The 12,680-nt window shown below is 42.0% G+C and overlaps 1 pseudogene; it reads right to left on the bottom strand.

The window, feature by feature from the left end:
* The window catches only part of LOC122155685, a 28,988-nt pseudogene extending 17,596 nt beyond the window's left edge, over positions 1–11,392 (bottom strand).
* Positions 11,393–12,680: the final 1,288 nt, after the last annotated feature.

Raw genomic sequence — 12,680 nt, 5'->3', positions numbered from 1 at the left:
AAAAGGGGCCCACTTCTCCAGCCTGTCCAGGTCCTTCTGGATGGCTTCCCTTCCCTCCAACATACTGACTGCATTGCTTAGCTTGGTGTCATCTGCATACATGCTGAGGGTGCACTCAATTTCATTGTCTAAGTCATTGATAAAGATGTTGAAGAGCACTGGGCAAAACAAAGCAGTTTTACTGGCCTCAGATAAGTTTAACATTTCCTAATAGTATCTACATGTTATTGTGAAAAGGACAAAATAGCAGTATGGTCTTGCCCTGAGATTCAGATGTCTTCTTTGCTTACTAGATAGTAGAAATCAATGTGGTCTGTTCCAGAGCTGAGTTTATTCTGGTTAAGGATATAGTCCACTTGCACATTCTGCTCTTGATCACAGGGCATCACATCATTCCCGGCCTGGATCTCAAGGAAGCTGTTGCTCTCAGAGTAGAAAGGTTTCAGCCAGTGGAAGCTCTCCCCAATCCCTGAGTTCTGCTCAAAATTGTCCATGGTGTAATTTTCAAGGTAGTAGGTGCCCTTCAGAGTACAAAAACATGAATAAGCAATCAGTATGACATGACAAGAGCTTGAGACAACTGAAAACACTAAGATTATACCTGAGCTACTTGGCAGATTACATATCTGATATGTTTTAAAAGTTCTTTTGTGTAAGGTCAATATTGAAGTCAATAATACTGTCTCTTATGAAGTTTTAGCAAAAAATTTTTAATTTAATATTTTTTTAATAAAAGTATTTAATATTTTGCCCCAATCTTCCTTTTCCTTCTACATCTTTGTAAGGACACACAACATCAACTTTTAACCATCAACCATGAATATAACACCCAAATTTTCTCTTAGTATTTCTCATAATATGCCCTGAAGCATAAAAGGCAGCAAAAGAACCTTTGCATGATGAAACTCTATTCCTTGCAGAGAATCTACGACTTTGTGAATAATAGCTGTGAGCCTATGAACAAAACCTAGAGCCTGCTTGAAAAGATTACAGAGCCCAAACAAAATTAGGAAACTTCACCACGGATAGACTGTTGCCTCAGGAGAAAACATAAAATCATAGAGTCATAGAATCATAGAATCCTTTGAGTTTGAAGAGACATCTGAAGATCATCTAGTCCAATGCCCCTGCAATAAACAGGGACATGCACTGCAAAATTAGGTTGCCCAAGGCATGATTCAGCCTTGCCTTGAAAGTATCCACGGATAGGGCATCAACCACATATCTGGGCAGCCTGTTGCAGTGCCTCACCACCCTCATTGTGAAAGACTTTTTCCATATATCCAACCTAAATCTACCCTCCCAGAACTTGAAGATATTTCCTCTTGTTCTATAACCACAGACCCTGCTAAAGAGTCTGTCCTCTTCTTTCCTGTAGCTCCCCTCTACTTTCCTGTAGCTTTCCCTGTCCACTACCAGGTCACCTCAGAGCCTTCTCTTCTCCAGGCTGAACAGCCCCAGCTCTCTCAGCCTGTCTCAAAGGAGAGGTGTTCCATTCCTTGGATCATTTTTGTGGCCCTCCTCTGGATGTGCTCCAACAGATCCATGTCTCTCTTGTACTGAGGACTCCACATTTGGATGCAATACTCCAGGAGAGTTCTCACCAGTGCAGAGTAGAGGGGCAGGATCACCTCCCTCGACCTGCTGGCCATGCTTCTTTTGATACAGCCCAAGATATGGGTAGCTTTCTGGGCTGTGAGGGCATATTACTGGCTCATGAATCCCATACCATCTGCAAGAATACACATAGTGGGAATACACACGTACTGCCAGGCTGGATACAATGAATTCAGAAGTTGTGAAGAGTATACAAGTGCTTCAAAGTGTGGTTTTGAAAATGAGGTCAAGAATAGCTACCTGCCAGGCTGAGCCTGAATAAGATACGTGGGAGACAGCATCCGCTTGAATTGGACTTCAGCAAAGACAGATGTCAACTGCAGTTCTGCTGAGCCATCTCCAGCACATCCCAGAGAAAAAGGAGAGATTTCACCTGAGGAAGTGGTCAGATTAAAGAATGATTTTAGTGAAGTCACTCACTTTTAGAAAAGTGAGAGGGATACAAAAGATGGATTAGGATCATGCTCCAGCTCAGGACAGCAGAGCACCTTTGAAGAGTGTTTAGCTGAACTGTTTCAACAAAGCCTCTTGTCTCTCGGGGAAGATGGAATCAGAGAGTAATTAAAGATGCTTCTACAGATATAGTCAGATGAGATCAGGAGCCAGAAGCCTGTGCATCACACCTCAGATGTCTTCCATTTTCCTTTCCATCCCTCCTTATTTCACTGATCTTTTTTTTCTGTGGCTGATGCTCACCTTCAATGAAACAAGTGAGCTGTTCCAGCTGGTGGTATTCAATGAGAAGTGGACTTTCCCTTCCTCATCTGTGAGGAATGACAGGTGTGTCTTCTCATCATTTACATCAATTGTTAGGTAGACCATTTCATTTCGGAGGGCAGAGTTATTACTGTGGCAGAACATCTGCAGACAAAAGTAGGAAGTTAGTACTCCCATTGTACTCCACTCCAAGGTTCTATCTGTGCTTAATATATATATATATTTTTTTCTCTATCATTAGTCCTTCCAAATCCTTCTATGTTTCATACAGAATGGAAGGATCCAAATAAAATATGGATTTATGCAAAGCAGTTCAAAACCAGAAATAAAGGCTAGTGTAGCCAAAAAACACACATACATTGGAGGTGGAAAAGGAAATTTCCTCAGATCCTAAGCCTTCTCCTGGACAATGCTCCAAAATCTTAGAACACTAAGTCTTGTCTTGTCTCCAGCCACTTAACTGTTGCTGTTTCTTTCTTTTGTTCATGGTATAGTTAGTACTGGCCCAGATAGAACTGTTTTTAGCCCCAGTGGGACAGCTGTCCTAGCATCATCCTGGGAACTTGAATCAGAAATGACTGTTAGTGAATAGATATGATTAGATACACAAAGCTTTAGTGATTTGCCAAGTTGCAATTACCACTTGCATGGCTGTCCACAGGCTGTACAGGGAGTAGTATCTCCCTGCTTCCACCACACCCATATCCTTATACCACATAGACTAGAGCTATGTCTATTTCAAGAGCTGCTCCTGAAGAGCCTTGCAGAGACTGCAGCTGGTCCTAAAATTCCTGTCCAGGGAAATTGCTAGGTTAGGGTGATGAACAGAAATTGCTTTTATAGAGGGCTTCAGTCATAGACTAAAGATTGCTTCCTTCTGCCAACAGAAAACAAGACCTATGATGTATCCTCAGAGAAGGGACACATGGGGGTTACCTGCCCTGTGTATGGTAGTCCACGTTTGTAGAATGGTTGGAGATTGATAAACTCTATAGATTTCATTCTTGTCACAATAGAAATTCCAGAAAAATCTTTAGTCTGTGCTCCTATTTAGAGAGAGAAGAAATCTATTAAACTCTAGCAGTGCTCTTAGAGAAGCAGAAGACAAGATGATACTTCCAAGCCATATACAACATTCAAATTTAGAAAAGAAAATACGTTGTGCTGGTGTGTAATTCCTTCAGTCTTTTGGGGGACATCTGCATTATGAGGGGGTGCATATAAGCACCTATTTCTCTTTATTGCTGATTAAGGGAAATCAGATCATTTTTACTTATAGACAACTACTACCATAGGTGCCTAAAAGTGGCCTGAAGAATCCCACTCACAGTGTGGCACTCCAAAAAATGGACACCTCCAGTTGTCACATCAATGGGACATTAACATTCATGCTGAGAACGTACCACGTTATAGTCAATATTGTGGCAGACCAAAAAGGAGCAGAATGAGATTCCTGACAGCAGAAGTGTACATAAGCAGACTTGCCTGAGGTTTAGGAAAAGAGAGGATGAGATTTTGGGTACGAACTGCTTGTCAGGATGGTGCACTACAATTAAAAAGAACTGTGAGGGTTTTTTCCATGACTTTTCCAGGGCTTTGCAACTAGCTAAGAAACACCTTGGTGTTCAGGCAATCACCAAAATGACATCCACTAGCAGGTAGATGTGGAGATGAAGGGTAGAGAGGATTGGGAAATCTGGTAATAATAGATAGAAGAAGTACTAGAATAGAGACCATCATCATGATGGAAGACAGAACTACTGCAGGAAGGTCAAAGCCAAAAAATTTCAAACAAAGAAAGAAGCCTGCTGCGAATTATGAAACTTTTCACATATTCTCCAGTACCTGTTCCAATTTCCTCCATTTCTCCTATCACAATTATGTAGTTGTCAGATTCATTTAATTCCAGAGCCTTTGTCTTTACTGTAAATTTAGCACAACCATTTTTGTCTGTCTGGAGAAATGGAAACACAAACAGAAGGATGATCTGGAGGTAGAGGAGCTGTTTCATATATGGTGGGTAATCCTAAAGAAATACTTCTAAATACTTATGGAACAGAAGGAAGCTCAAAACCTGTAACTGCACAAATCCATCATGGATAACAGCAAGAGAAGAAACTCACACACTTGGATTTAAAAAAAATGTGGCATTTAAAAAGTTCTTCAGTTAAATTATACAGTGGTTAATTAAGTCTAAAACAAACTCAGAAGGAGACTGCACTAGGCCCAGATCCTGCACCTGAGTGACTATGTTTCCATCTGAATTAGAGGTAGCCTCCTCCCTAAAATCTTTTGGCCATTGTGAATAAAGGCTGACATGATGGCATTCCAATCACAACTGTCTCTCTGATGTGACTATTTTAAAAATTGGCATCCAGCCAGTTACAAATTTCAAGAGCTGTGCCAAGCATTAAACAGCGACTTGGTACAGACAGTCTGCCATGAGAGGTGGGGTGAACAAAGTGTTTTTAATTGTGCCTGTTGAGTTCTCCTGAGAACCTTGCAGGGATTATTGCATGATGTGTGAGAGGAAGCTGGCACTCATTTGGCGTTTTGCACAGCTAAGACTGCAGCGTTTCAGATGGAGATAATTTGCTACTGGATGAATTTTTAAAAATGCAGCAATCCATCTGGATTTTTCTATTTAGACTTGTTGCTAGCTGACATGATATTTAAAAATGTTTTATTGTGACTTTCAGCCTCAAAAAGGTGCATCTGAAAGCTGTAAGAAATACTAGGCTTGCAGCTTAATCACAAGCATATAATGAGCATAGATGTGCAAAAAAGTGTAACTAACACTGGGCATAATCTTTGACAGGACACTGGTAAGTTTAAGATGATCTATAAACTGTATGAAAAGTGCAACAAATAGTGCATCGAGTCTGTGACTTAATGCTCTGATACCACATGTGTTGGTGGGAGCAGACACAGGGCTGAATAGACTAGTGATTTAATTCTACATAATATCATACAAACTCTTTGAAAGACCAAAGACACTATTACTTTTAAAGAGCTTACACCTTCTCCTGAAACAGTGAGTCAGATATGGGCAGCCAAAACAGTATTTGAGCAGTAAAGTCACAGGAAGATAAATGGTCTGATCTATACATCTAACAAGTAGGAAGAAACTACATTAAACAGATTTCTGTGCATTAGGGGTGCAATCAGGCAGGTTAAAGGGACAGACAGACAAATAGACATTTTCATCAGGTGATAATTTCATCTATCTTATTTGTTCACCTACCCAGCTCCGTTGCTTCCTAATCTCAGAAGAATTTGAGAAATTCTGCATTTCATACTGCAACAATGTGATAAAAGTAATATCTATTTTCCCTTGAGCAGGCTTTCCATAGGTATACCTGTGTCAAAGGAGAGAAAAACACGTCTGAAGATGAACTGCTTCAGCAGAAATATTGAACCAGGTCCCCTGCCCTATCTAGGGTTAAGTGGAGCCCAGAAGAGTGTTGTATCTTGCTTGCTCAGAAACATCATCCCTTAAAATCAGTTTGCATCCCACTACCATACATTGGGAATGTGTTTCAAGCCACTGTCTCAAGTGTGCCCTCTAACCAGCAACCTTAGTATCCTTCAGTGTCATAGTAGATGACTCATATAAAAAAGAACTAGCTTGACAGAGTGATTTGTCTCCCTCAACAAAAAGTTAATGTAAAACCACTGTACTGATAGGCCACTTCTCTTCTTCTAGCAATCTGGAGGTGATTATGGAGCCAGAGGACAGATCACAACAGTACTTACTTGCCACATAGTTTCAGCTGAAATTCCTCATCCTCTGTGATGAAGGGAGGGTGCTCAAACTTTAATTCAATCTTTGTCAGCTCTGCAAACAGAAGTTGGAAAGATACAAACCAAGGGGGAAAAAAAAAAAAAAAAAAAAAAGAAAGTGATACCAATTAGAAATTCTGCTATAGCTACAGTCCAGAGGGGAAAGAATATAATATTCCCACTTACTCATTCCAGTGCTGTGACAGAACTTACTCCTTTTGCCTGTGCCTCCCTCTGCTGCTGCAGTTCCACGAAGAACTGCTTTCTACTCCAACCTAGTGAACCATAAACACTATAAACAGCACAGGGTTTTATTCTTACACATATCACTGCAACTGAATGGGGTTAAGATGTGATGCCGCTCCTGTTATGGCAGCTGAACAGTATATTTAGCTTAGAAGAAGAAAACAATGAGCAGCAGCAAGAGCTCATTACAGGGCCCAGCTACAGCTAGAACAACATGATAGACTACAACTTTTTACCCTACCTGGCTGCAGAACCTCTAGAGTTCCGAAGGTTCTGACCACGTCCCCTGTCTGCTATTCTCCCAGAGCAAAAGGTCTGATGAACACAGCCACATCACCCTCGTCTTTCTCTAGATATCCACAGTGTTTTTTCCTCACTTCTGCTGTCTAAGTCTTACCATATTCATTAACACTGAATGTTTTCTGAGCCATCTTGTTGCACTGAAATGGTATATTTCCCAAGGGCTGCTTCAGAGGCCAGGGGAAAGGATAGATCCACAATGCCATGTCTTGACTTCACATTCAGCCATTCAGCAATGCGATTATTTTCAGGATCCTATTTTGGAAAGAGCATTCAGAGCCACCAAATCAAATTGACAGGATGGGTAGTCCAACTATACTCAGGCACAAGAATGCACTACCTAGGCTTACCCTTGCCTCAGGAAATAGTACACCTTGCCTCAGGTGAGATTCCTTCTCCCTCCAGTAAACTAAACTCTTGAATTGCAAAGGCTGTCAGTAAAGGTACTGGGAAGTGGTAAAACCATGATACCATAGGAAAGACAAGCAGCTGTGCTGCATCTATTCATCATTTTGCTTTGTGCTTTATGCTCTGTACAGACCAGTTTTAGGGCTTGAGGTTTTTGAGATTCGCTACTGTTTCTAGCTCAGCTATGTGCATCATAGAGAGCTGGTTTGAATGAAGAACCCAGGGTGACCAAGTAGAAAGGTCTCCAACTGACTTATTTATTGGGTTACATTTTTGGTGCAGCCCAGTCTAGGAGTGAAAGGCACAGTGGAAGAGACAGACATCTCCCTGTGGTCAGATATTCGTCACTTACCTGCAACCATATCTGAAGATACTGTAAAAAGAAAAGAGAAACAAGCTCAGTTTTGTATAGACCTAAACAGTACACCAGAAAAGTTCTGCTCCATCCAGATCCTATGGTATGCGTCTGAGGAAGATATTATTAGAACCTCCTGTTCTAGTCTGCACTGCAGTCTTTCTCCAAAAGGCCAATAGATGAGTGGTTTCCTTTCAAAGATCGTTTATCCTTATGATTTAACAAGCACGCAGGAAGCTTTACATGAGCATCTCAACGTGTATCATGCTTAGGCTCCTCCATCTAGAAATGCACAGGGTTATACTTACCTCATTTTTAATGACCATAAGGTCATCATCAAGGTTGATGGTTCGAAATTTCACTGGAAATATAAAGAAAATGAGAGTAAAGCATTCTGAGTGCAATATATGCTTGCACGAATACTCTTATCATTTCCTCTGCTCCATTATTTGTGTCTCTCTTAGTTTACTTCAGCAGTATTCTGGTCTTCCCCCAAACAGCTCTTCTATCACCCATCCTAAAACATCTCCCCATCTCATCCCACCTAGAACTTTGTCTAGGAGATAAACATACAGATATACATACATGCATGCTGTAGAAAATAATTTTACCTGGAAAGATTGTAAAAAAGTATTAAAAAGCGTCATTTGTCTTTCTGCAGTCTGTTCATACTGTGAAAACTCTGGAGCAAGTCGCCATATTTATAGAACTTGGAGGTGCACTAAGCACACAGCATCTACGCAGTGAATCTAAAGTCTACTTGAAGGTAAACAAGTATGCAAAAAATGACAGTAGATTTTTCAATTATTTTGGAGACTTCTGGCTTTCCTTTTAGGCATCACAAGACACATTTCCCCTGAACGACACACAGGAGCAGCAGGCTGACCATCTGATGCAGCATGGATCATAAGAGTGCATGCTACTACACATTGTTCCTGGAAATCCTGAAAATAGAGACCTGCTTTCTTCTAGTTCCAACAAGCTTAGCTTGATGCGCTTGATGAAGATATCCCACCAAATATGGCTGCTACTTTGAACATTGCCCCCCATTTCCTCTTAACCTTCATTCCTCACCTGTTTCTCCAGGTTTGTAGACGGCCTTGTCTGTCTCTATCAGAATTATGCTTTTCTGGGGCTTGACCAGAATCTTCTTGTAACCCTCAAAGAGCACATTGTCACTGCTGTGTATCAGGACATGAAGAAAAATCACCTCTTCTGACTGTCAAATTGAAAAAAACAACTGTATAAGACTTCAAGTAGCTTGAAGAAGAAACTGAGGTCCCCTTCCTACTAAAATCTTCAACTTCCTTCTTTCCTTCCACTCTCCTTTCCTTAGTCATAGTCTACTCCATATTCCTCAGTTTCCTCATTTTTTCTCTGCCTTTCCCCTTATCATGCTTGTGTCTTTCTATGTCTTTCCTTATGATCTTTCCCACCCTGCATCTCCCCCCTTGAGTATAGCTCAAACACAAGACAGATGGAATTCCTGTTTGTAAGAGGAGAGGCAGCCAAGAGAAGTGTCTTACTTGTGTAGCTGAAGCAACTGTTTCCAACGAATTTAACTTTGGCACCTAGGTTGATTGATATAAGAAAACAGAAAAAGAGTCATCAGAGACTTTTCATCTTAACCCAGAAGTGAGACATTAACTCACTCAAACAACTTTCAAATTCCTGAGTCCAAATTCCACTACGTGAATCTGTCTTTAGTGAACTTGATATCATGGGAGAAGGAGCAATCACCATCTGTATGGGAACTGCTGAATCACTGCCTGAGCCTCTGATTGATCACCTGAGGTGAGCAATGAGTCAGCCACAGGAGCACAGGTGAAGGCAATTCACCTGTGCTGCTGGGAGGGGTGGAGCCTGGCTCCATCTCTCCTAGACCCATTTAAGAGCTGACTGCAACTGGGAAAGGATCTCTTCTGGAGATCCCTCCTCTGGAGTTTTGCAGTGGGTTCAGGACATGGGTAAGCTTTCTATATATTCTCTTTGTTATTATGATCTGTTTTTCCACACTCTCTTGTTTATTTTGTAATTATAGCATCTTTATACTCATTGACTATGTACCATCTTACTCATGAATGTTAGAGTGAATAATTGAATGTGTCATTCTCACCATTCACAGAAATGCAAGATCTTTGACAAATGAGGAAAAACCACAGGGAGGCCAGATCTGGAACTGATCAAGGAAGTTATGAGAAACAAGCTAGTGGTCAGACAAAAACTTTGGGTATCTCACTATCAGAAAGACTGAACTTACCTGGATGAAGGTTTTGTTTTGTTTTTTGTTTTGTTTCTAACTACAAATGTCCCTGGCTTTCCATTACCAGGACTTGTTCTTCTATGGCCTGGCACCAAATGCTTGCCTTCTTGATGTAAGAACTGAAAGTGACTACAGCCCCTTCTAGGCTTCTGCTGACTTCGCAAGATAATCAGGACATAGATATACTGATTTAGTATGGTGCTGAGGAAGACAGAGAAAGTTTATAGTCTCAGCACCAGACAGATCTCCATGGCTGTAACTGAAGATGTAACTGAAGTTCTGCAGTTATGTCACAGCCTCAGCTTCGTTAGTTTAGCTAACTACAGCAGCAAGGTTTCAGTGACAGGAAGTCAAGTCACCAACAAAATATCTACCAAGGTGAAATCCAGTTCATTGTGGATTCAGCACCATCACCACCAATTACAGGTAACATAAAGCAAGCTCGATGTCTATGTAGACTGCAACTACAACTTATCGTACAGATACAGCCTTGGAGTAAAATCATCCTCTTGGAGCTGGAAGGACAGATTTCTGAGGAAGTGAGAAAGAAAAGAATGCATTTCTTATGTATTAAATTGCACTGTGATTTTTTTTCGAACATTAACTCTTACTCACTGTTTAGACCATTGTAATGCTTTCCAACAACCTTTAAGTAGGGTGAGATGAGCTAATACAGATCAAAAGAACAGTTTTTTATTTATACAGTGAAAGATTCCCTATTTTGTGTGAATTGGTAGGGAAATACTTTTCACCTGTTTGCAGCCCATGGCAAGGCAGAGAAGGACCACATGCCAAGAGAGCACTATTGTCTGAAGTGAGTGTAAGAGCATCCACTGGTAAGACAGCAATCACAGCTACACTCACCTTGAAACCGATGCACTCAAAAGTGCCTGGCTTCTCCACGTCCTTTTCCACCACAGTTTGATCCTGGGTTTCCAACTCCAAGGTGACAGCCAGGTGGACATCCTCAGTGATGGAGCTGAGGTGAATACAGAGCTGCTCCTCTTGGAAACGGTGAATGACAGCAGGGAACACCACCATGTACTGACTAGAAGAGAGGAAAAAAAAAAAAAAAAATTTAGAAACATCCAGAAGTTGAGACCAGAATCCATTTCTGCTGCTTTCATGAAGAGGTAGAAACCGGAGGTCAGAAATGTCTAAAGGCTGCAGAATTGTAATGCAGTTCTCCTTCCATATCCAGAAATGGCAACATGCCTCTTACATGTTTGTCATCTTTCCATTAGCCAGGATAGAACTGCTCAATAGCAAGTACACAGAAACAAAATGATGGTGTGAGGAATTATACCGAAAATTCAGTGACCAAAGCTTCAGTTTCACTTTGAATTTCACGTCTGCCAGCAGGATGAGCAAAGGGAAGATTTGTGGCTTCTATAGGTTTTTGGTGTGTGCAGTACTACATTGCTAGAGCAGCTTCTTCAGTAGCAAATGCCAGGGTTTTTACCTGCAGCAGTGTTTGAGACTTCAGTAGGAGTTGCTTCTGCTCAGTCTCCCTAATAACAAGATTTCCCCCATGCAGCTCCATGATACTAAACAGTGCAGCATCTCAGCACTGTATCTTTCAGTGCGGACACATACACAAAGCCCCCCTCCAAAATCAAAACAAGATGGTCTCACAGTTCCAGACTTGCTTCGTCTGCAACTAGGAATAGAGTCAAGGCTAAGAGGAGTGCTAGTGCTCCCATTGCTTGAGCTGGGACAGACAGCTGCCAAGATCTTCCTGGGACAGAGAACTGCCTGTACTGATGGGCAGGAGCAATCCTAAGTATACCCCTCAGATGCTCCTAAGTCCAAAGAGGGGAGGGAAGTTGTTATATCTACCAGGCTAATGACACTAGCTAATATTTACTGATTTCCACCAAGGCCACACAGTACAGTTTTCCACCCACATTTAAATTCAGATGGCATTCCAGGTGATGGGGTGTTGGAGTACTATGGGGGAGATGTGGCATGGGTGAAATCTAACCCAGGCTGATGAGGACTTAGGAGGAAAAGGTTATCTCAGTTGTGGCTGGCCTGGATTCTGTCTGTACCTCTGGATGAGAGCCAAAGCAGCTATTATGCATAACGTGTGAAAAATCATAGAATCACACGATCACCAAGGTTGGAAAAAACCTCAAAGATCATCCAGTCCAACCGTCCACCTACCAGTATTTCCCATGTCCCTCAGTACAACATCTAAAAGCTTCCTGAACATCTCCAGGGACAGCAACTCCATCACCTCCCTGGACAGCCTGTTCCAGCACCTGATCGCTTTCTCAGAAAAGAACCATTTCCTAATGTCTAACCTGAACCTGCCATGCCATGACTTCAGGACATTCCCTCTAGTCCAATTGTGAGAGGAGGCTAACTTCCACCCTACCACAGTCTCCCTTCAGGTAGTTACAGAGAGCAATAAGCTCACCCCGAACCTCTTCTCTAGGCTGAACAATCCCAGCTCCCTCTGCCACTCCTCATGAGGTTTGTCACACATCAGCTTGTCACGACCCCTCATCAGCTCCATTGCCCTTTTCTGAACATGTTCCAGGGCCTCAATGTCTTTCTCATGGTGAGAGGCCCAGAACAGAGCACAGTACTCCAGGTGCAGGCCTCACCAGTGTTGAGCACAGAGCTACAATTGCTTCCCTGCTTCTGCTAGCAACACTATTTCTGATACAAGCCAGCCTGAACAGATTGCTCCCCAGGGCCTTACTACCCCCAGGCTGATCAACACTTCTGGCCAACTTGGTGTCATCTGCAAACTTACTGGCGGTGCATTCAGTGCCCTCATCCAGGTCATCAATAAAGATATCAAACAAGACAAGTCCCAGTACCGACCCCTGCGGAACACCACTCGTGGTGGGTGGCCATCTGGATGTGACGCCATTTATTACCACTCTGGGCCCGGCCATCCAGACAGTTCTTTACCCAGCAAAATGATTCTTGGTACTCTTACTGTGCTTTGTCAGTGATCTTTCCCTTATCCAGTTTTTC

Source organism: Centrocercus urophasianus, unplaced genomic scaffold, assembly GCF_019232065.1.
Source record: "Centrocercus urophasianus isolate 14NV4802_14NV808 unplaced genomic scaffold, USGS_Curo_1.0 seq_12, whole genome shotgun sequence".
In the NCBI taxonomy this organism is placed as follows: Eukaryota; Metazoa; Chordata; class Aves; order Galliformes; family Phasianidae; genus Centrocercus; species Centrocercus urophasianus.
The sequence above is the reverse complement of the archived record's forward strand: the minus strand, read 5'-3'. Positions and strand labels throughout refer to the sequence as shown.